Here is a 24,368-nt window from a genome sequence, read left to right on the forward strand (position 1 = left end):
CCTTAAATGAAAGGTATTATTTCTGAGAGGAGAATGTCACACTCCACCACCAAAATTCTGCTTCCTCGGCAGAAAACCCTGGCAGTTTCTCTGCCTGGCTGGCAGCTTCCACCCAAGGCCAATGCTGGGAAATGCACCAGGCCCAACACAAATCATGAGAGCACAGGCCCTTTGTGATTAAGACAAGGGAAGCACACTCCACAAACAGTCAAGGTGCGGAAATGGGCTATGGAAAGGAAATGGGGTCTAGGTACCACCCCGGGACCCACAAGAGGTCCATAATCCTCTAGAGAAAATCACCCATCACTTGACCAAATAAATTCTCTCCAGCTCAGCAACTTTGGGGCCCTTTCCTGTAATGGACAGCTTCTTTGCCTCTTCATCTTTGGTATATATAAAAATATATCCTTCCTGGCTGCCAAAATGCTGCCCGTCCTTCGTCTCTGCCTTCTTGCTAGTGACTGTGACCTCCTTCCCAATACACTCACATTGCAGCTGCCCTGGAATAAAAAGCTGTGCACAGAGCAGGTGCAGGTGGGAATGTTGTCAGGCAGTCATTGCATTTAAATAAATGGGAGATCATCTCCATTTCTTAATGAGTCAGAGTGTGTTGCTGAAGAGAATGGGTCAGAAAGTGACTTTCTGTCTCCTGGCCTTTTTGTTGTTTCAACCTGATGTGTGTGGCCTGTGGGCTGACCATCCTGTAAGTCCCCCCAGAGTCCCCAGAGCACTCATTGCTTGCCCAGCTGGCAGATCTCGGTGAGGGCACTTGTGCCAGATCTCCCCAGCTTAGGAGCATCAGAGTTCTGCTTCTTCTTTCTCCCTGCCAATCTGAGGGTTGCCTACCTGCTTCTTGACAGAGATGTGAGCTGCTCTGGGCATAACCTAGATGATTAGCTCGGGTGTTCTGTGTCTTCTAAGCGCCCTGTGGTTGGGCTCAGGTTCCAACGTGTTCCAGCCTACTGATTTCTGTGTTACAGATTCCGCCACTCTCAGTGTAGGCTGCCAGCAACTTTGCCAACATGACTCAGGTGTTGGCTTCTACGTGGCCCTCAAGTTCTCCTGAGAATGCATCCTTTGCTCCTCCATGTTCCCCACCACCACCCCAGTCTCCCAGCCAACCAGGTATGCTGTACCCTCATGTGACACTAACTAGGTTTCCTAGGGAACTGCCTCTAGAAAACTCACATTGCCTGGTCCTCCTTAGGAAGGACTCTCCATTCAGGAATCCCCAGCCCTCTCCTCCATCTCTTCTCTGTTGCATGCCCAGGGGCTGTATGCAAACATTTGCTTTGATTTGTAAAATGATCCATATAATTAGGGAAAAGAGTTAAATAAAGGGACTGATTTCAGAGAGCAGGCTCTTAATGACACTAATACCTGACAAAGGGGGTCATTATGATGGGCTAATGGGCCTTGCCTGGCGTTCAGCTCTCTCAGGACACAATCCAACACACTCAATTATCTGCTAATCAGGGCCATTTTGTCAGAGGTTATTGCCCTGAAGTATCAATTATAGGAACATTATTAATACTTGATGGAGACACCACTTACATGAAAGTGTTAAACACCTGGGGCATACCCCTCTCCACTTGCACCTACAGTATGCAGTCTCTTTCTGTTCCCAGTTAGCGCCAACCCCGGGCATTTCCATGACCCATTGGGTCTACTGGGAAGGAGCCAGAACTGTGATGATGTTCCCAAATCTGTCACCTGTGACCGAGCTGGCAATCCCAACTCTTAATGCCACCAGCTGGCAACAGTGACTTAGCCCAAAGCCAAGGCATTAGTGACTCAAGACGTGGGAGGGGAGGAGAGCCATTGGCTTCATGGGAACAAGAAGTGTGAGTGTGCATGTATATTCTGTCTCTCTTCGGATCTCTCCTGCTAGCCTTCCCTTCTTTTCCTCCTCTTTCCCTGATGCGCACTTGCTCTCACACTCTCCTGCCCCTCAGGTCTCCTCCTTCCTCTTTCTCTCTCCCTGCCCACCTTTCCTTGTTCTTTCTCTTGCCTTCCCTCCCTTTTTACCAATGTAGCTAAACCAAGGAAATAAGGAAAGGGAGTCGAGATCTCCGGCTTCAGAACACAATATGCCCAAGACACAATCTATGCTGCAGCCCAGAACTCTCTTCGTGCTGGAGGTTTCATCTACTGTAAAGGAAACAAGAGTAGCCACAGAGAGCGAAGGGACACAGCTGAAACGGAAAGGCGGAGCAGGTTAGAAGAGGAAACACGAAAGGGGTTTTGAATCAAATCGACCCTGATTTCAGTCTTTGTGCCACGAGTCACTGGCAGCAAGATCTCAGGTAAGTCGGTTAACCTCTCTCAGCCTCCATGGAGACAGGATATCTGGGGCAGGGTTAGATGACAGAATGACAGTTTCAGGAGACACGTTAGAATAAGGAATTATTTGGCCTCCTTGAAACTCTGTTTTTCACACGCAGGCTACAGCTAGCCTTATCCATATGCTAGAGCCAGGATGAAGACAAATGAGAGCCTGCAGGTAGGCGTGACCTCGAGATCCATGCCATCCCTGAATAGTAACTTTGGGGTAGCCTCTGAGGGGAGGAAACAGCTAAGTCACAAACCTAAACACCTGGAGGACACAGAATCTCTCCGTCCCAGACAACTACCAACAGAAGAGATAGAGAGGGACAGTGGGCTCCCGAGTCCTCCAGGGCACCACGGGAACGTGCCAGTCAGTTGGGAAAAGCTGCTTCTTGGAGATAGATGGAATTCTCACTCCTCCATGGCCCTGCAGGTGTGGACTTTCCTTCCCATCGCCTCTAGGGCAACCAAGCAAAAGAAAATTCCCCCAGGTGGGACTTTCCAGGAGTCTGATTTAGAGGTAGAGTTAGAGCTCCTAGGAAAAGTTCCATAAAGAAGGAGGCGTTCTCTCCACCACCCTCTGTTCTCATCCTTGTGGAGAGATGCTCTGGCTTAGAAAAGAAGCAGATGAATAAGAACAGCAACAGACATGTAAAGCTCAGCTCTGAGCATGTGCCCATCAGCAGGCTTCGAGCACATCCTGAGATCTAAGCAACAGGCTCACCCATTGTGGAGCCAGAGCTAAGGACAGATCAGTTCTCAGGAGTTGGGTCTGTGTGGTAGTCCTGGTGTCTGCCTGTACATAACTAGAGCCTTTTGGCCCCTGGTCACCAGAGTGTACACTATTCAACCAGGGGGAATGAGCCTAAGGAAAGGCAGAGCATAAAGACAGGTGTCGGAAGAAACTACCCAAGTGATAGCCCAGCAGAATCCGAAAGCAAAGAAATGGATTTCAGCAAAACGATAAAGTTCCAGCCAGGAGTCTTACCGTAAAAGTAACATAAAAGGAAGAAAGAGAAACCACAAACGCTTCCCTGAACATCAAAAAACAGCAAATTGGAGGTATTTATTTGACTCTAGCAGAATCCAGCCCACCGAAGGATGACCGATGCTCTGTCCTGTAGTTCACCCAGTACAACCAAAGAGGGGCTGTCACTTACACGCACAGTGACTTGACATCCTGCCTGGAGCAGTTTGGCCCGGGCCTTGATGATAGGAAGTGCTGGTTGAAGGGCTGAAGGCCCTTCAAGTCCACCCTATGACCCTTGATTATGGCTTATGAATGTACTGTTTGGTGAACCTGGGTAATTAGTGTTTGGGTTAAGCAGTTACAGGGTTAAGTGCTACCAGGGGTTTGATCTGGGCTGACAGAGCCAGAGCTGCAGAGTGGGGTGGTTGCCTAGCAACGACACCTGTAGCACATTAAGCAGCCAGTCAGCTTTGTCAACTTCTAGCAAGGGCTTTGTAGAGCAGAAGATGGGGGTGGGGGCAAGTTGATAGGGCACAGAGGTGGAAAGCTGGACCGAGGATAGAAGGGGCTGAGGGTGGTGGTGGGGTATGGAGAAATTCCTGAGTTCTTCCAAAATGGCTGTGTGTCATTTGCCTCAAGCAAGAGAAAGGGAGACACAATCAGGTGTAAGTCCAGGTAGGTACCCTCACCCAAGCAAGTGACCTTGATACTGCTCTTACTACCTCCCAAAACCCTAGACACCCACTCCCTCTCCTGGGGCGATCACTGGGGAGGGGCCTAGGGGAGAAATGCTCTTGTTTTGTTTGCAGATTTGAGAGGATCAGAATGAGGAGAACAAAAGCAGACACCTCAGGAGAGGAACTCTCTGCCCCACTCCTGTGGTGCTTTCCCACGGGACCTTGGGGACATCATCCTGAGTATGCCTGAGACATGGCTTGAAACAAAGGGAAAAAAAATAAAGACAGATCTGGGGATGGGTGGGGTCTCAACAATATCATTGCTACCGCCTTTCTGGAATTCATGGTCTAATGAGCACCTGACTTTTGCCAGCATTCCCAAACTGCCTTGAATCAGAGTGAAGCTATCTAAATATTGCATGAACAATCAGAAGGCTTGGGTCAACTCCATGAAACCTTTGGCCATACCTGTCCTGAGACACAATGCCTTCACCTATATGGTAGGGGATAATTATAAACTGACCCACTTCACTGATGATGGGCATAGGAAGTTATTTTTAAAAAGCCTTTACAAATGCTATAAGTACTACTATGTGGGACTGTACCTATATTACAAAGACGGTATGAATAAATCTGCTCTTTTGGATACATCTGAGCTGCTTGTTATTTGGCTCCACGAGCTGGGGAGAGGAGCACCCACGTGTTGTGTTGCTGGGTAACTCAGCGGGGCAGATGGCACTAAAAGAGGCCTATTCATTGATTCTAGGCTAGGTTCACTGGTTCAAATCCAGCCCTGGGCCAACAATTACTGTAATCACTGGGTTTGGAACTCGGAGAGACTGACTTTCAGGAGACCTTCCACTTGTCTATGACCCACTGAGTTTACAGCTTAAACTTATGCATGTGGTTACAAGGGAAGCCAAGAGGCTGTGGCGCGTGCTGAAGCCACAGTCCACACATCTGCCTACCTCCCCTGCACAGATCAATGCACCCTCCCTCTAGACCATCTTTAAAAGCAATCTAGTGACTGAGGGGTGATGCTGTTTGCTCTCTGAGCTGGGAAATAGGTGCAGCAGACCTGGCCATATCTGACACTGTGTCAGCTACCCTAGCCTCCCCTTCACAGCTGAGAAAGAAAGCGAATCTCCCTTTACCTCACCACATCTAAGATAGTTCCTCCTCCCACCAGGAAGTCAAACCACATCTGATTAGAACAAAGGTATAAAGGGAGAAATCAGCAGACTTCATACCCTAGCAAGTCAGAGAAGCAACTCACCTACCCAGAACACCCCAAGACTTCTGTGTGATTTGTGGGTTTTTCATCTACATGGCTATGGGGTCTGAGGGTCCCCTGCCCCACCCACGGTGGCACATCAGAGTGTGCCAGTGTGTCTGCCCGTTGCTTGCTCCATGGCTTCTCTGCTCTGTGTGTTGTGCTGTTATTTTCATGCTCGGGGTTATATTTAACTCAAGTCATAATATTTGGGGGGTTGGAAGCCTGCTGTTTCACCAAGAAAGGCATTTGAATATTCTCAGTTCCAGAGAATTCCAAGGGCTCCGAGAAGAGAGTGAGGCGCTTGCCCCAGATTTGTCTGACACATCGTGGTCACGTGGACTCCATTAGTGGATGACTGAGGCGTTGAGCAGACAGCCTAGAGGAATGTTGTAGAAAGGCTGAAGAGGAGCCCTGAGTGATGTCAGGAGGAGGCTGATGCCTCTGGGTGTCTCAGGGCACTCACCCCACACATCCCCACAGGGAGGGGAGCTCTAATTGGCAATATCACCCGCCTAGTCGCCGCCCTACCTCTTAAACATCGTGCCAGTGTAAGGGGGACACAGAGCTACAGTCCCATGTGACACAAGGAGAGGCATACCTCAGCTGATCCTGCCTCTGTCGAGCAAGTAAAGCATGCAAATGGAGCCCCAGCCTGTCACTAGGACTAGCCATTTTTCCCAAAGATGCCCCAGCAAGGTTAGCATTAGGAAAAGCGTGGGTTGTGCAGAAAGAGCAGGAATGAGGACAATATGATATGATTCCCTACGCTGGGTCATCCTTGATGACAGGTGGGTCCCCTGGGTGCAGATGCCTTAGATGCCTGGTAAGCACCTCACTTCTGAGCCTCAGCACTGTCTGAAAAGTCTTTCTGGACTGTTGGGGAAACACTCTCCTGGGTAGAGGAAGGGTTTGGGAACATTCCAGAATACGTTGAGGTGGGACTGATAGGTAGATGAAGAGGGAGGACAGACCTGAGTGCTACATTGACTTCATTTGTTTGAGATTGGATATCACCACGTAGCCCAGGCTACTGGTTCAGGTTCCTGCCTCCATCTCCAAAATGAAGAAATTGCACATGTGTGCCACCACATCTGTCCCAACCAAATCTTTTGTGTTAAAGAAGAGAAGGGATGGAATAGCCAACACTGTCCGAACTCTTCACCAGCAAGAAGGATAGCTGGGACATGAAGGCTCTTCCCAAAGAATAGGTCCTAGTGATGACAGGAAGGCTCCACCAGGTGGAGGGGCCTGGGAGAAGGAGAGGAGGGGTAGTCCTGCCCCAAGTCCACACTGGACATCTCCAGCCAAGCACTAACACCGGGATTTGCTTCACATTCATGGGAACTGACATATGGTATAATTTTTTTTTAAATCTCCCAAGTTCCCTAGGCAGCTTTGACGTGAATATTAATACTAACATAATTTCATGATGATTAGAGAACACAATTAGGGGCTATTAATAATGACACAAATAATGACATTTAAGGCCTCATTTTAATTTGAGTAATATTCTGTCTGGTGGTATTTAAACAGCTCTGTCTAGCACAATTAGTACAGGGCCGGGGTGCATTCACCGCTCACAGAATCTACCAGTCCCACCTCACCAATTCACCTCCAGGACAAGAGAGAAATATGGAGACCAGTGACGCAATTCTGAGAAGCACCCAGAGAACGCCTTCTGCTGTAGATGCTTCTTGATCCCCAGAAACAGTTTCCCTGGGCAGAAATTTGGGTATGGACTTCAAGAGTCCACAGTGGCAAACATTGTGGGGGCTAGAGCTCACTAGATAGGAAGCTGTGCCATCTTTCCATCCACACCTCCCAAGAGGAAGCCATAATGGTCCTTGACTACCACCCTGATTGCATTGAGGGACGCCAGGAAATTGGAATAGCGCACTTCCTAGAGCATCTGTGGAAATGTTGTGAGAGATGATTGACATGTGAAACAAAAGAGGGGAAGAATTGCCCTGAAGTGGACAGCACCATATAGCACGCTGGGGGCTCAGTATATGGAAGCAGAAGGGAGAAATGACCCATTGAAAGCTCCCTCCTCATAGCCTCTACTTTCTGTCCTCAGTGAGGCGCGTGTCCTCCTCTGCTACATGCTGTTCCTACATAGTGTTCCTCCCCGACGTTCATGCATGGGCTCAGAAACAATGGTGCCGAATGACTGCCCCGACACCTCTAACACCATGAGAGGAAATGAACGGCTCTTTCTAGATCAGGTTTTTCTCATGTATTTTTGCAAAAAAGAAAAACAAGTGAACTCATGATCTGAGAAGGAAAGTGGGTCCCATGTTTCCAGTTCTTACAGAAGTCTTACTGGACATAGAATCTGGCTCCCTAACAAGTCCAAGAAGTCTCTACTCTCTCTGTTGGTGGCCTTTTTATGTGTCTGTCAGAGCATGCCATCCATCACCCTACTATAATGACCCATTAACATTCCCACAGGTTACAGGTACACTGTTGGCTCCCAATAAATGCTTGCCTGGTACCCTAATGGCTAAACTATGGTGATGTTAGCTCTCCACCACTTGAGCACTGCTGAAGTTGGTATTCCACAATAGTACCATACCTCAAACCTCTGCAACTTCTGGACGTTTATAGTCAACAACAAAAATCTTAGAAATGGCTAAGGCAAATGGGATGCACTAAAGCATTTAGGGTGCACAAGGAAGGCCCATCTGGGAAATGTGAGAACTCAGCTTTTAAGCCGAAGTCTATGGCTCTTAGGACCCAAGAGAACCCAAGGTCCCTAACCTATCAATTAACCAGTGGGGGAAACAAATTCTAACTCCTTGGTGTGCTTTGCAAATGTAGAATAAACTTGGCAAGGAATAGTAGGTAATGACCGGGCTAGATGCTAGATTTTCAACCAATTCCAGTATCTAAAAGGCAGAAATCACAAGCATCCTGATGAAGACAGACTGGATAAAGGAGGAAGCCAGAGGATGAAAGGAAGAGAAGAGGGCAAAGAAGAAGCCTGTCTGCTGAACACTGATCATGTGCCAGGCACGAGCGATGCCGAACGCCCACCATCTTCTTTGATCTTCGCAATAATCCTTAGAGCTGCGCACTGTTGTGATTCTCATCTCACTATTAGTGAAACTCAAGAACAAAGAGCTTAACGTCACATGCTTGGTCACACAGTGCTGTGTGGCTAGGCCAGGCTACAATCCCTGGTCTGTTCGATTCCAAAATCCAAGACTGTCACTGCACACGGCCCTGAGTGGGGGAAGGGTAACTGAGAAGGATGAGGACCCTGTGAGCATGTTTGTGCCACGAGAGGTTGGCTGCCTCCCAAGGTACATCATAGAAGAGGCAACCTGTTGATGTCCCCTCCCACCTAAGGATCCTGCCGTTGGGCCTGCGGGGGAAAAATGGAAAGCCACTGGCCAAGGGCCAGCACTGGGAGCTCCAAAGCTGATGAGGGCTGGAGGCTGGCCCCCTGGAACGGGTAGCATTGGACATGCCCAAAGACAGGGTTGGCAGTCAGCCAACTGCAGCGCAGGCTGACGGGCTTTGGCAGAGGCCAGTGAGACTGTGGAGGACAGGGCAGGGCATAAGAGCTTCAGGGGACGTTAAGTGGAACCCTTTCTGGGTAATTGACTCTGTCTTCCCGTAGGACCCCTGCCAAGCCCGGGCAGGCCCAGCTTGACACGCTACAACCTGTCTGGAGTCTGCTTTGCAGACACAGAGCGCCTGGTTTACAGCAGGCTGGTAATTTTCTTCTAAGACTCACCCCTTAGGTTGCAAGGCTCCTTTTGTCTGAATCCTTGATGTGTATTAACTCAGGGAACCATCTGAGTCCTCGCCCACCCATGTAGTGATGTTGGCTGCAGTAACGGAGCCAGCAAACAGAGCAGCAGTGAATGGAGTATACACGGAGTACCTAGTCTCCCATAGGGGTGGGGAGTCCCAAGGGCACTGGGTTCCCAATTCAAAGACTTTCATGGTAATAGGACCCTTAACAGCCCCAGAACTCACTATACTCTCAAAACATAAACCTTGTTTTCTACAGTGAGCCTCTGCCCTTCAAATCTTTCCCTCTGTCTAGCCTTCCCTTCCACCCAGCCCACCTCATGACATGTTAGCTGCTGAGATGGGGGACCCAAGGTTCTAATGCCCTGACCATTTGAAAAGCATCTATGAAGTCATGCAGGGGCCTCAGGAGATGGGACTTCCTGGGACAGGAAGCAAGTCCAGAAGCAGATACAGAAGCCAGTCCAATGCAGGACCACAGTGCCTGTCTTCTTTGTCCCCCATAGCTCACCACAAACTTAACTAAGCTCCTCAGCTCCCCACTTACCTGCAGCCTTTCTCAGTGGAGCCATTGCTGTGAGACATTGCTATCCTTCTTACCCACAGTTATCTGAGGCAACATGGGAATCTACCTCCACCACCAGTCAGAAGTGCTGTAGCACACATTCCATCTCTGAGTATTTCTCGGACACCCCATCCCCCCAGGTAGACCACAGTTATGACAATTTTTTTTTCTCTTTATCCAACATAGCTATTTCCTCCAGTCTTGGCATTGCCCATTGCCTTCTTAAATGCAAGGCAGCCATGATCACCTGCAGGAGGAGTTCTCATGAGGTGAAGCCTATGAAAATTTCTTTAACATACCAGGCATGAGAGCTTGTGCCTGAAAATCTGAGCTCTTGAAAGATTAAGAAGGAAGGTTATCTACTTTGAAGGCATCCTGGAATCCAAAGGGAGTCCTAGGACACCCTGGGATACAGAGTGAGATCCTATCACTGCAATTTTCCCTCGTGGAAGAAATGGGGGAGCACATGCCATCCTTCCAGCTCCAAGATTCCAATCTCCTCCATGAAAGATATGAACAGTTGGTTGGGGTGAGACTTGTTGGTGATGTAGCTGTTGCCAAGGGAACCCTTTGCTGGTACAGCTTTTCATAAGCAGTCCATGCAGTGGTGGGACTCTTGGGTGGAATAGATGCACCAAGCTAGATTCGAATGGAATCATTTCATTTATCTGTTTGTTGGTGCCCTTTCTCTGTCTTGGGAAATACACATTGCATCTTCCCAGGAAAAGTCATGCAACTACCCCTCTTACCCTTCTTGTCTAAGCTTTTATACTAAACTCCAGACTAACATCTGAGACTCCTATCTCTCCCAGTGTCTATACACACCATTAGGAACTAAGTTCCCGACAGGGAAAACTATACTCAACATCTTCATGAAAAGCTGGCTATGGGCTAGGCTTTTTTCTACATACTTCACATGTGTTAATTATATAATCTGTCCAGCAGTAAATAGACCTATCATTCTCCTAGGATAAAAGTCTGACTCCTAGTTCAAGGACACAGTCCACCATACTGAGGAAGCCGAGGCAGCAGGAACTTAGCTCACATCGATGTCCAGCCCAGATCCCTTTCCCCATTTGTGCAGCTCAGGATCCCAGCCAGGGAATGGTACTGCCCACGGCAGGAAGGTCTTCCTACAGCAATTAACATCAATACAAACAAGACAATGGTCCACAGTCCTGCCGAGAGTCCCATCTCCCAGATGATTCTAGATTCTGTCAAGTTGACAATCAACGCTAACCATGTCGCACAGCTGGGAAAAGACAGAGCCAAAATCCCAAATTTTCATTCCTGCACCTAAAAGTCACAATGATTTGATACTTGCTTTTCCTGCAACAATTTGAGTGTCCTTTCAACTCTGTCCCACCAGAACTCCAAACTCTTCAATATGTTGTGCCTTTAAATACCTGTCCTGACCTCTTATTCTCCAGCATCACATTTTCTCTCACAAGTGTCACCAGCATTAGTAATTTTGTTCTCTATGATCCTTCCCCCGGTGACACCAAAAGCTAATCTTTACCCTTCAAAGCCTCCCCAGGAAAGCGCTGTTGGTAAAATCCGAGACACATAAAGTCACTAGGTTATTCTTTCCCCCAGGCTCCTCCTATAAGTGGCCTCAGAGAAGGCAAATTCACCCCTCTAAGTATCAGTAGCACCACCTGTAAATGACAGTACTTACTTGCATGCGCTGTCTGGATTAGGAAGTCATTGCAGGGGAGCGTCTGGATCCTAATGGACTCTGAATTGAATGTGACATCCTTCCTCCCAGCTCCTCCTACACAGCACTGATCACAGTAGTCTCCCTGACAGTTGGGCTGTTGGGGTCCTCCTAGAAACCATATGTTACTCAGGTGTATAATGGATATGTCCAACCCTATCCACCCCCATGATCCCTAAACACTTTACTATGTGCCAAATATTGCTGGCACTCAATAAATGCATTCTGTGTGACTCCATCCAGGAACCCAATGAACATAGTGTTAAAGAGATAAATCCAGATGATTTCTGAGTGTCCTTCAGCCTGAGAGTCTAGAACTTGAACCATCAGAAGTCTAGAAATCAGAACCTCTGCCTGCCTTGTGCCTTTTGTTACCGACAATATCAGCTTGAGGTCGCACGGACTCTTCACCCCTAGCCCTTTACATTTTCTTTTTTCCAATTATTTTTTCCAGGGGTCTGGCATTTCTAGTCCACACCAGGAAGCTGAAGTTCTCTGGCAGCCCCAAACCATGGCTGCCACTGGTGGAGAAGTCAAACTGGCAAATAGAAATGTCACTCAATCATTTCCCAGCGCTTTCCTCCCGTTGCCCTTCCCCACCGCATATAATGAGAAATTCTTTTTGCCCAAATATTGTTTGAATTTCAAATACACAATTTCCCTGGGGGTGACCAGATGAAAAGAGAAATCTGGTTTGCAACATAAGACCTCTATGCGGAAGTTGCATTGAACGAACAGCGAAACGAAATTTTTATTGAGCTCCTTGAAATGACAGGCACATCAAGGAACCAGGCTCCTTCCCCACTGTGGTATGCTTAAATTATTTTAAGTGAACACCAAGAAAGCACCCCTCAAGGGGTGAGAAAAGAAGGGAAGACTTTGAAACGCAGTGGGCAAAATGATAAATCTGCTCCTGGCACTGAGAGTCGTCCTAGAGTCTGGGCCCCCTCCTCCCCACTAGTCTTCCTATGCAGACTCTGTCTGTCCACAGCTGGGGCGCTTAATGAGAGGAGTTTCCTAGGGGTCCTCTGGACAATGACTTTCTAGTGCATCCAAATCACAGAAGGTATTCTAACCAAAATACAGACACTCACCTCCACCCCGAACAAGTTGGTCTGTATGTGTAAGGCTCAGACTTGAGAATTGTGTTTAAAAGCTTACAGATAATTCAAACATACATCCAGTGTTGGGTCTGGGCATAAATGCAGTGTGTGTCATACTCTCCTCTAAGCTGGAAGGTAAATCACTGTGTTTCCAAGCACAAGTGTGCTTTGTCAACATTGAGGCAAAGTACTTCCAGCAGGGACACTTGAGTAGTTAAGAGATGTACTCCACGCATGGGTGATCCTGAACTGCTGATCTTTCTGCCTCCATCTCCCAGAAGATGGAAACTGAACCAGGGGCTCCTGAATGCCAGGCAAGCACTCTACTATCTGAGCTACATCACCAATTTAGGCAATTATTTAAAATACCTACCACCTAAAATGAGTTTTAATACTCGGCTTCCCTCCAGCAGGAAAACAGTACACTTCTAAAATTGAGGTATTAAGGATTGCTTGTGAAAAGGCAAAACAAAACCCAGGTCTTCAGGGCCTAGAATGTTCCTTCTGCATCGGGATGCCAGGTAGTCAGAATTTGTCAACAGGAAAATGGGCAGGAAGGCTACAGATTCTGGGAGGGGTTAAAAGACCTACTGAAATTCAGGGTGAGGCAGTCTTGCTGGGGAAAGGCCAGTACAATTTGTTCCTTCAGCAGCCCTGTCTGTGACTCAGCCTGATAGGCTGCTGAATCCAGGCAAGAGGAGACAAGTCCATGGAAAGAAGCAATTGCCCACAGTGGTAGCTCATCCTGGGAGCCCCATCTTTATGACACCTAAGAACTACCCTGCACAGGTGTGCTAGAGAGGCCCAGAGAGAGGCAGACAGGAGAAAGACTGAAAGAAAGGTCTAAGTTCCTGAAGGGTGTCCCGAGAACTATAGAGGTCCCTTAAGAACCGGAAGCGGAAGCGCTACCGGGGTAGAACCGGAAGTGCTACCGGGGGTGATGCCGGTGCAAGGATCAAAACTGGGTTGAGAGGAAAAGGAGGCAGAGGAGGGAAAAAAAGTGATCCATTCACTGCCTCCAGGCGGTGGTGGACAACCGCAAGGAGTATTATGGGCCCATTAGAAGACACACCTCTTTCTTCCCTCCAGGAGCCTGGCTAGAGTTTGCATTAAAACAGCAAACAGACAGGTCTGCTTATAGCATTGCCCTTGCCAAAAGGCAAGAGGGCCAGCTTTGGGCTTCCCAGCCCCAAGTCAGCTGCCGAAGTGCTCAGTCCCGCTTATGAAAGAGTCCCCTCTTTCTCTCTGAAAGCCTCACGCTCTAATTTATCCTTCCCTTTGATAACCAACTCCAAACACATTCCGCAGAGGCCGGGCCATCCGTGCACAAAGGCCTGTGCTCTTGCGGCTGAATGCAGCTCTTCACTCTTGGGGGGATTTCTATAGAAGGCAGAATCCACCAAACAAGCTATTACACTTAAATCAGACAATGCCCGAGGTGGCAGCGAGGAGAAGGCGTTAATGACTCAGCCAGCAGTGAGCTCCTCTGTTTAGAAGCTCCACCTCAGCAGGAGAGAGCAGCCGGCTGCCCTTCCCGGCCTTGGCCAGATACCTCTTCCCCTGACTCCAGACTAGAAAAGCAGACTGTTGGCTCTCTGAATCCTGTGGGTTCCCTCAGGCCCACTCTACTGACTCTTCATTCCCCTCTCTGCCTAAGGAAAAAAACAAAACAAAACAAAACAAAACAAAACAGGATTTAAGTCCTATCAGCTCCCATTCTCTTCATTCTGAAGAGGACAAAACCATGGTAACTATCCAAAGTCACAGAGTCAGCTGGTGACAAGCAGGACTAGAACCCCCGCTCTCTCTGCTCTCCTCATCTCTCTCAATGCACAGAAGGCCTCACATAAATAAGGCGATTTGCATAAAGAACTCTAGATAATCCCTGGCACATAAATGCCTCACAACAAATGCCAGGTTTTGTTATTTATTATTAATTATTATTATTATCATTATTATTGTTCTCCTACAGTCTATTCAGCTACCCACAGAGTGCCTGCCGTGAGCCCTGCAGGCGTCTGGCCTAAGTCAGTGAACATGGACATGACCATGGGGATGGCCTAGCTCTGTCCTCTGCAGCCTATGTGGTATGTGGAACCATTGGAGACCATGGATGGGATATCTGTTTCTGACTTCAGGATGCAATGCAGAGGAACTGGAATCTGAAAATGAGCCAAAGCTGACAAGGGAAGGAGTGAGTGAAGAGAAAGAGAGAGAGAGAGAGAGAGAGAGAGAGAGAGAGCACAGAGAGCTTTCTAGGCAAAACCTTCATGAAAGCAAACGTGAACGATGGTGGGCTGCATCAAGCGAAAGGAAATATAACAGTGTCATGCTCAGTGAGATGGGGTGTCATCCAGGAAAGCAACTAGACATGGGCTAGGAGGACTGGCACACTCATCTCACTAATGACAGACAGGCCATGCAAGAGAGGCTGTACTTGATCCTGAGGAGTAACGGATAAGGTGTGGACCTATTGAAGGTCACCGGACCTCTGGTGGGAATGGAATTAGAGGGGGCTGCAGCAAGGGCAGGGTCGGCCATTTGTTCCACTCTGTCACATTCTTCATCTTGAGTCACCAAATAAGACCCGAGTTAATAGAACTCATGAAGGAGAAAATAAGATGGGAAGGAGAGCTATGGCCATCCGAGCAGAGGAACTGAACAATGGCTTTCCCTGGCCACTTGGGTCATTACCCAAAAGGCTTGCAGCACCGTGTAGCGAGATGACGATCTTAACCACTGACCAGATATGTGACCTTGGGCAACCTCCATTTCCCCATCTGTGCAACGAGGACATTTACTAAGTAATGGGCAAGCTGCCTCGCGGGTGCTCCCATTCAATGCTTCCATTACTTGAAATACATATCCTCCACAATGCTTTGCTGTGCCTTTTAATGTTTATTAAAGCAGGACAAATTGTTCTCCTCTTATGGCTGAGCAAACACAGCACACCAAAACCAGGTATCCTGCACAATGAACAAAGACACCTTCTCTTTTGGGGTTCTTGTCAGTCAATCCAAGAAAGACCTGACTCTGAAGCCAGCCAGAGAAACCTGTCTGGGAGGTACATTCCTGAGCTGCTCAGACCATCACTGGCAGCCTATAGAAGGTTCCGCTCTTCAGGAACTTCAGGAAACCCTTCCCCCAGGCTCTCTGCCCTCAGGCCTGCAGAATTAAACTCACTAGAGAACCATAGCACGTTGCCTTTATCCAACAGCTCTTGGGGCTGGCTAAGGGACGGGAGGGAGTTCCAAGGGTTTTGGGCAGGTGAACAAAATAACAAATAAGGCTAGGAGAGGAGCAAACCTTAAGTCTGAGTTGGTTTTGGCTGGGAACTGCTCTCCCATCGGTGGCTTTCAGAAACAAGCCACACAGCATCCAGAGGTGCACAGCTGCATGGAACAATTCAAAAATTGCCTTGTTGGATCGCAACGTGCCAATTTTTCAAATCCAGAGCCATTTTCACTATTACAGTGTGTGCAGCCTAAGCCTGGAGAATTTTCTTCTGGGAGGGAAAATTGATGCCGGGGTTACCATTAACCCCCATTATCACAGCACGCCCCATTCCAAAACTATTCTTGGGAATCAAAGGGCCTAGAAGAAGCTATAGAGGCCCATGGTGAGGTTGGTACCCAACATCACAGGTGCTAACGGCCAAAGTCCATTAGCCCCAAGTCTCAGAAGGGAAGGAGAGAGAGTGACACGGAGGGGGAGAAAGAGAAGCAACATTTACAGGGAGGATCTGGCCATGTGTTTTGCCAGGAATTCCTAGGCTCTGCATGTCGGCCTGCACACTGCACTTCACTGGGTAGAGGAGGCACTTGCATGAACTGAATAGCAGGAGCCAAGGCTAACTTCTGCAGAGACTCCTCCATTCCAACTTAATGTTCTGTCCAACAGGAGCTACAGCATGGTAAAGGAAGCTCTACAGGACCTGCCCTAGGGGGCTACCTATCCCATTTCCACTCCTTCATCCAACTGACAGGATCTCGCTCTCTCTCTCTCTCTCTCTCTCTCTCTCTCTCTCTCTCTCATCTAGAAGGGACAGCAGTTGGCTGTCTATCCAGGGAATTCTAGATAGAAAGTAATTCCAAGCAATTATAAACCTAGTCAAGAGCCAGAATGATAGCAGGTGCTATGCGCTCCGTACTCCCAAGCCCACCAGCCCAGCCAGAAGACCGTGTTAGTACAAGCTCTTGCCAAAGAAAGAATGGCAACTATATGGTTAAAGTAGGGGCGCCAATGAACAACTGCTGTGGTGCCTTCAATAAGCTGTCCCTCATAGTCTCAGGTATTTGAATGCCTGGTCCCCACTTGCTGGCACTGTCTGAGGACGCTTAGTGAGTGTGGCTTTGTTGGGAGAGGTGTGCCACTCAGGGCAGGCTTTGAGCCTTTAAAGCTTCCTGCGTTTCTGGTTCTGTCTCTGCTTCGTGCTTGAGGTTCAAAGGTATGCTTTCAGCTTCCTGATCCCGCCTTTGTTCTAGCATCGTGGTCTCTAAACCTCTGGAACCAGATGTCCAAATAAACTCTGCTTTCCATAAGTTCCCTTGACCATGGTGTTTTATCGCAGCAACAGAAAAACAACTAAGACAGCCACCCACCCAGCTGACCTCATGAGCAAGACTGTTCTATGTTCTGATGGCGTTAAACCCAAATCTGACCTCTGGCTCTGTTACGTCAACCTTGTACTTGAGATTGTCTGTGAACTTCAGGTTTGTTTGTTTGTTTGGGTTTGGTTTGGTTTGGTTTGGTTTGATTTTGTATTACCTAGAAGTAAAAGTGACCATCCCACACAGTTGTTTGTCTCCATTAAATGAGGTCATGTGAATGATAGATAGTGCTCAGCACATCATACACACCTGAATATGGTGTTGTCCCTGCCAACGAAATGGCACAACCATCTGTACCATCATATACAAAGATAGGTGTATGATGAAAGAAATTTGCTAGTAACCACATCTCTCTCTCTCTCTCTCTCTCTCTCTCTCACACACACACACACACACACACACACACACACACAGTATCCATTCTAAAATGTCTACTGTTTATATAATGATCCAGCCTCTTTCCATTTGGCTTAAGAGTTTGTTTGCTTCAGTTTGGGTATTGGAGCTGCACTGTTGGCCAGCTCTACCTGTATTTTAGTTTCTAACAGAATCCTATAGTCCCAGCTGGCTTTGAACTGCAGATCTTCCCGTCTCTACCTCCTAAGTGCTGGGGTTACAGGCCTGTGCCACCCTCAGCAACAACCTGCAATTTCTTCTCTCCCAATCTTCCTGTCAGTTCCTTCTCCAGAATCATGAGCATGCCATCATCTGCTAAAGGGCCACATTGTCTTGTTGTTGGCTTCCGGAAGGCCAATGGGAGAAAGGTCACCAAGGTGTTAAAGAGCTAGAGGATAAAACAGCTGCCTTGGGCCTAGTTCTGTGCTAGACTCTGGGGTAAAGGTGAATCAAAGAGTCCTGCCCTCTAGGGGCTGCCAAAAGAGTGGAAGCAAAAGGACAGGTGCACTGGGAGGCAGCCAGACAGATGGAAGTCACTGGGAGGAGACCCAAGAGGGACACCCTACAGAGCCAAACAGTAGGTGCTCTCCTGCCCACTCACATTGCGAAGTTGACCTTTCTTAGTCACCAAGTGTTTAGTGCCGGAAGGGAGAGGAGGAGAACGCAGAGCTAAGTGCTGACGGGACGTCCCTGTCAACACAATGTTCCGCCTGGCCGGGCCTTCATATATAAAGATATTTAATGAATTAGTTAATTAATGAGAGGAGTTTGATTGATAGATCATATGGTGCTCGCAGCAGGGTGAGTCTGACCCTGCTATCGCCGCCTAGGCTGAAATCGGTCCCCCTCATTGGTCGGGAGAGTGCGGTGGCTCCGGCAATTTGCATGCATTTAATGTAGCTCTTTAATAGGATGTAATGTTAGCGAAAGCCAAAAGCGCAGCAGCTGTAACTTAAAAGACAGCCCCATTACTGCAAGCCTTATAATTAGGGTAAGAGGGAGACTCGGGCTGCCATATGTTAAACTCTTTTGAGGTTAATAGCTCTGTAAGATTTTTGCAATTTAAAAAAATTACACTTGAAGGATGATGACAAGGCTCATCAATGAAGCGACGTTGCACCGGAGGGAAGGGACAGGAAGATCCCATGGCCCCCAAGGCCCCTGTCCCCTGGGCAGGGCAAGGTGGCTCCTTTTCCCGACTCAAATCACCTAAGCTCCCCTCCTTTTGCCAACCTCTGAGCTTTCTCCACCCCAGCTCCATTAGGGCAGAGCAGCGATCTGGCGTCTGGGAGTCGGGTCTCTATCTCCACCTGGTTCCCCAACTTACCCAGCTTCCTCCTGTCCTATGCTTCCCGCCCTGGATGGGGGGGGGGGGGGGGCGCGTGCGCGCGCACCGGGTCGAGAAGCGCAGCGCGCCCTTACCTCGCAAAGTCCCAGGCAACTCCAGAGCAATTACAGGGCCCCGCAGGTTACCTGGCGTTGATTGCACAGCCGGGGCCGAATCAGGGAACGCGCAGCAGGCAGTGCCCGAGGGTGGGGGTGGGGGTGAAGGCAGGAAATTGAAGGGAATTTGCTTGATAATTATCTGGCCTAGGTCTTGAGGGTGTTTGTCCCTTTTGTGCCACAGCCTGTGTGGCGTGGGATGTGAGGCTGGATTCAGGACCTGGGGAACTGAGCAATGAATGAGCTTAGGTCCCAGAACGTGGCCGCCTGCTCCCCGGCTACAACAGATGACAGGGAGGACTTTCCTACTGGGTCTCCAAAAGGAGTCAGATCCACCCTCTCAGCCTCTGGTGCTTCCCGCCATGACTCCTTCTCCTTTGGCCCAGGGGAAAGAGGTGGGGAAAGTCTAGGGAGCAGATCTCTGGAGGCTAGAGCAGCCTGCACCCCCATATTTCCCTCAAACCGCCTGAGCTTGGCGGAGGAGCCTGGCAGAGCTGTCCGCTTGGCAGATCCTCTCCCACAGGAGTTCTGTCTCCAGCATCTTTCCCTTCCCCCTCTCTACCACACAGGAGTGCCCCACCAAATTTCTTGTGACACTCCAGACAAAACAACAACATGGTGGGGGAGGGAGAAATCCCTTTTATTTTTTTTTTTAAAGGGGGCTCTTGTTGGAAAATTACAGGAGGGATAAAATTACTGCTAATTGCACAATTATCTGATTATCTCTGGTACCAAAAATAAATGAGATCTTTCCCTCCTCCCGGCCACTTATAGAAGTCTCAGGGTGGCTCTTAGAGAAGAGACAGGTCTTTCTTGTCAAAACCTGGAGAGACCAGAGATGAGGGGCAGAGATGAGGGGCAGAGCTGAGAATGCAGGGTGGGGGGGATAGCAAGGTGAGGGGCTGAGGACATAAAGCAGAGAGACAACTGTCTAGGGCAGGGTGAGATAGACAGGGCTAGCGGGAATGGAGCAGCACATGAAGGTTTTGGGAATTCTGTAACCCAGAGTTCAAAGGGTTGAAGTGATCAGTTAATTCAAACACTAGCTGCGGGTTTACATGTGAGCTCTCTAGAGGTTAGGTCTCTTGTAAGTAGGCTTAGAAGCTGGCAGGAGGGGTAAGAATAGAGTGGTGAGAAGGCGGCACATTGGGGAGCCTGGGCAAATCTCAAACCCTTCTAAACTCTTACCTTGTGGTAAGAGTCATGTCTGTTTCCAATTTAAAAGTTTGGAGAGAGAGAAAAGAAAAAAAAAGTTTTCTTTGGACATTTTGATTGGAGGAACTGAGAGCTGCAGAAATATGACCCAACAACATCAGCGAACTTTTTTGTTAGTGCCTTAGGATTTAAAACATATCCCCCCACACACCTATGGTCACTTGATCTTTGGCAAAGGAGCTAAAATCATCCAGTGGAAAAAAGACAGCATTTCCAACAAATGGTGATGGCTCAACTAGTGGTTAGCATGTAGAAGAATGAGAATTGATCCATTCTTATCTCCTTGTACAAAGTTCAAGCCTAAGTAGATCAAAGACCTCCACATAAAACCAGAGACACTAAAATTAATAGCGGAGAAAGTGGGGGAAAACCTCAAAGATATGGGCACAGGGGAAATTTTTCTGAACAGAACAGCAATGGCTTGTGCTGTAAGATCAAGAATCGACAAATGGGACCTCATAAAATTGCAAAGCTTCTGTAAGGCAAAGGACACTGTCAATAAGACAAAAAGGCCACCAACAGATTGGGAAAAGATCTTTACCAATCCTAAATCAGATAGGGGACTAATATCCAATATATATAAAGAACTCAAGAAATTGGATTCCAGAAAACCAAATAACTCTATTAAAAAAAAATGGTGTATAGAGCTAAACAAAGAATTCTCAACTGAGGAATACCAAATGACAGAGAAGCACCTGAAAAAATGTTCAACACACTTAATCATCAGGGAAATGCAAATCAAAAGACCCTGAGATTCCACCTCACACCAGTCAGAATGGCTAAGATCAAAAATTCAGGTGACAGCAAATGCTGGCGAGGATGTGAAGAAATAGGAGCACTCCTCCATTGCTGGTGGGATTGCAAGCTGGTACAACCACTCTGGAAATCAGTTTGGTGGTTCCTCAGAAAACTGGACGTAGTACTACTGGAAGATCCAGCAATACCTCCTGGGCGTATACCCAGAAGATGTTCCAACTTGTAATAAGGACACATGCCTCACTATGTTCATAGCAGCCTTATTTATAATAGCCAGAAGCTGGAAAGAACCCAGATGTACCTCAATAGAGGAATGAATACAGAAAATGTGGTACACAATGGAGTACTACTTAGCTATTAAAAACAATGAATTTATGAAATTCTTAGGCAAATGGATGGATCTGGAGGATATCATCCTGAGTGAGGTAACCCAATAACAAAAGAACACACATGATATGCACTCAATGATAAGTGGTTATTAGCCCAGAAACTTAGAATACCCAAGATACAATTTGCAAAACTCATGAAACTCAAGGAGGAGGAAGACCTAAGTGTGGATACTTTGATCCTTCTTAGAAGGGGAAACAAAATACCCATGGAAGGAGTTACAGAGACAAAGTTCGGAGCTGAGACTGAAGGAAGAACCATCCAGAGACTGCCCCCACCCAGGCATCCCTCCCATAAACAACCACCAAACCCAGATACTTGCATATACAACAAGATTTTGCTGACAGAACCCTGATATAGCTGTCTCCTGTGAGGCTATGCCAGTGCCTGGCAAATACAGAAGTGGATGCTCACAGTTATCTACTGGATGGAACACAGGGTCCCCAATGAAGGAGCTAGAGAAAGTACCCAAGGAGCTGAAGGGGTCTGCAGCCCTATAGGAGGAACTAACCAGTACCCCCAGAGCTCGTGTCTCTAGCTGCATATGTAGCAGAGAATGGCCTAGTTGGCCATCAATGGGAGGAGAGGCCCTTAGTCTTGCTAAGATTCTATGCCCCAGTATAGGGGAGTACCAGAGCCAGGAAGTAGGAGTAGGTGGGCTGGGGAGCAGGGGGAGGAGGGAGGGTATAGGGGATTTTCGGAGAGGAAACTAGCAAAGGGGATAGCATTTGAAATGTAAATGAAGAAAACATCTAATTTAAAAAAAAGAATTTAACAAAAAAAATTTTTTTTAATTTTATTGCCACTTACCTCCATGGGGCAACAAGAATATGGACATAAAAATAAACTTTATTTGTCTGCTATTAAACAAAAAACAAAAACCAGTTCCCAGCTGTTTCCTGTCATCGTTATTGTCTTACCTATCCAGTTCTGCCTCTCTCTTCAAATGAGTTCAACCAAGACCCAGAAAAATGAAGAATTAAAGTCTTGGGATTTCTCCCAGGGCTTGTCATGGCAATGCTGTAGGCTTTTTAGAGGAGAGGATCCAAGGCTTGAAGGATGTTCCTGCCCAAGGCCAGTGAAACAGAAATGTCGATGCTGAAGCTGTGTTTCATGCTTTTCATGATCTGCAGGGTTTGGGTAGCTTACTAGCACATGGAGGCTTTCTTTCCTCTTGGATGTGGCCCAGCTATCTCGAGCTATTTTCCCACGGGAAGGCACTTCACTTGGTGCCCCACACCGAAATGTCACTCTGGGGTCAGAAGTAACACCTCGATTCATTAATGTAAAAGCCATCCGAAGGCCTTGGACACAGAGGCCACAGCGTCCCCAGCACATCCGGTTCCGTCTCATCAACTAATCAGGATTGGGAAAGAGATTGGTCCTTTCCCCTCACCCCCAGATTTCCACAGCTAGGGTAGGCAGAGAAGCTCCGGTCTCCATGAACCCCGAGGTTGCCCTGCAAGGCTGAGGACCTCTGCAGGCACTCTTTGGCAGTCCGAGCCACTGCCCCACAATCACCCTGTCCTCATCCTGTGCCCTCCGCCCTCCTGCAGAGCAGCGATGGCTGCTTCAGAATTACTATCCACAGATCAATATGGGGGCGATTACTGGCCTTGTGCAGACAGCAGAGCTCATTCTTGAGGCGATTGGAGACACATGCACAGACATAGATTCCCTTCATTATAGGAGCTGGGCCCCAGGTGGGAGCAACCCAGGGCCAGAGACTCCCAGGACTGGGAGCCAAAGGCGTTTGTGATCACAGGGCTGTGGACTGAGGCTGTGTGAGGAAGACTGCGGTCTCTTCGTCAGTGAGCGGCGCTCTTCACTCCTAAACAAGATCCCACCCTCCTTCCTCCTACACCCAAGCCCACTGGAGACAAGTCAAGGAAAAGTAAACAAACTGGCTTTTTCCCACCAGATTCTCCTTAATGGGAAGTCCCTTGGGCAGAAGAGGTCAATGCTCAGCCAAGCTGGGTGTGTGGAACGGAAGTAGAATTTAGGGCTCTCTCGTGATAGGAGCTTCCTAGACTGGAAGGAAACTCCCTAAGGCTCAAACCCTCTACTTATTCTGAGTTGGAGACACAAAGACAAATCAGACTTAGCAGTTGAAGAGTGTATGGCTTTGTGGAAATGATACATGAGTGTGCACTAGATTTGTAGAATATCAGACACCTCTCAGCTCAACACTCCATGACCAGAGAGTGACGTGACTTGAGCAAGACTGCATAGCATGCCAGTGACAGAAGGATCAAGTGATTGTATAGCCAGACATCGGGACTCTCAGCCCCACCACCACACGAATGCAGTACATGTTGCTCTATCGCTTGGCCTGAGCATAACCCCGGCAGCCGTAACCTTTGACTCCTTCGTCTTTTGCTTCTCCCTTGTATTTCTAGTGCATTAAGATGGGTAGCTACCCTTTCATCTTTCCAGCTAAACCAAAGTTTTGAGGAGAAACTGATAACATAACTAAATCTATTAAAGTGAAATAGAAGCTTCCTCTCCAACACCATCTGTTGTCATGGAGGGGGAGCTCTGGGCTGGATAGACAGAGAGGAGCTGGGGACAGGAAGGGAGGGAGAGACAAGTCAGGGCAGAGAGTGTATTGGTTCCTTTTTGTTGTGATAAAATACCCTAACAAAAGCGGTAACGGGAAATGGGTTCATTGGGGCCTAGTGTTCCAGAGAGATGAGAGTCCACCATGGCAGGAAAGACATGGGGAAAGTCGGGAAAGAGCAGGAAGCTGGGGAGGGAGGGATCATGTTTCCAGCCCCCTTGCTCTGCCTCTTCACCTTGCATAGCACATGACCACATTTGGATGAGCATGCAGTCTAGTTATTCATCATGGCTCTGTGTGTATGTGTCACCACTATAGTACTTTCTAGAAAGCAAGCACATTATGTGAGAGTTCCGTGTATCCTCTTCAGTACCTGGAACACCAGAGCAGCAGACGCTCAGCAGACACAAGGTGGGTATCTACTTAACATTTTTATTGCTGTGATGAAAAATCACAGCCAAGGCAACTCAGAAAAGAAAGCATTTAGGCCAGGCATGGTGGCACATGCCTTTAACTCCAGCACTCAGGAGTACACAGATCTCTACGAGTTTGAGGCCAGCCTAGTCTACATAGTGAGTTCCAGAACAGTCAGAACTACATAGG

At 48.1% G+C, this 24,368-nt stretch overlaps 1 long non-coding RNA gene across 7 annotated transcripts in view; it reads right to left on the reverse strand.

Moving 5' to 3' along the window:
- Gm31816 overlaps positions 1–19,249 on the reverse strand; it is a 108,745-nt gene extending 89,496 nt beyond the window's left edge. For 4 of the 7 annotated variants that reach the window (XR_001779164.1, XR_001779163.1, XR_001779159.1 and 1 more), the window contains exons 1-2: positions 18,732–18,764; positions 11,257–11,406 (exon numbers count right to left, since the gene is read on the reverse strand). This is a non-coding gene — a long non-coding RNA (predicted gene, 31816). Of the gene's footprint in view, positions 1–11,256; positions 11,407–12,771; positions 13,278–18,731; positions 18,765–18,826 lie in introns of those variants that run through there. The other 3 variants (XR_001779161.1, XR_001779160.1, XR_001779165.1) reach the window with 3 other exon arrangements.
- Between the last annotated feature and the right edge of the window lie 5,119 nt (positions 19,250–24,368).

This window comes from Mus musculus, chromosome 9, assembly GCF_000001635.26.
Source record: "Mus musculus strain C57BL/6J chromosome 9, GRCm38.p6 C57BL/6J".
Taxonomy (NCBI): domain Eukaryota; kingdom Metazoa; phylum Chordata; class Mammalia; order Rodentia; family Muridae; genus Mus; species Mus musculus.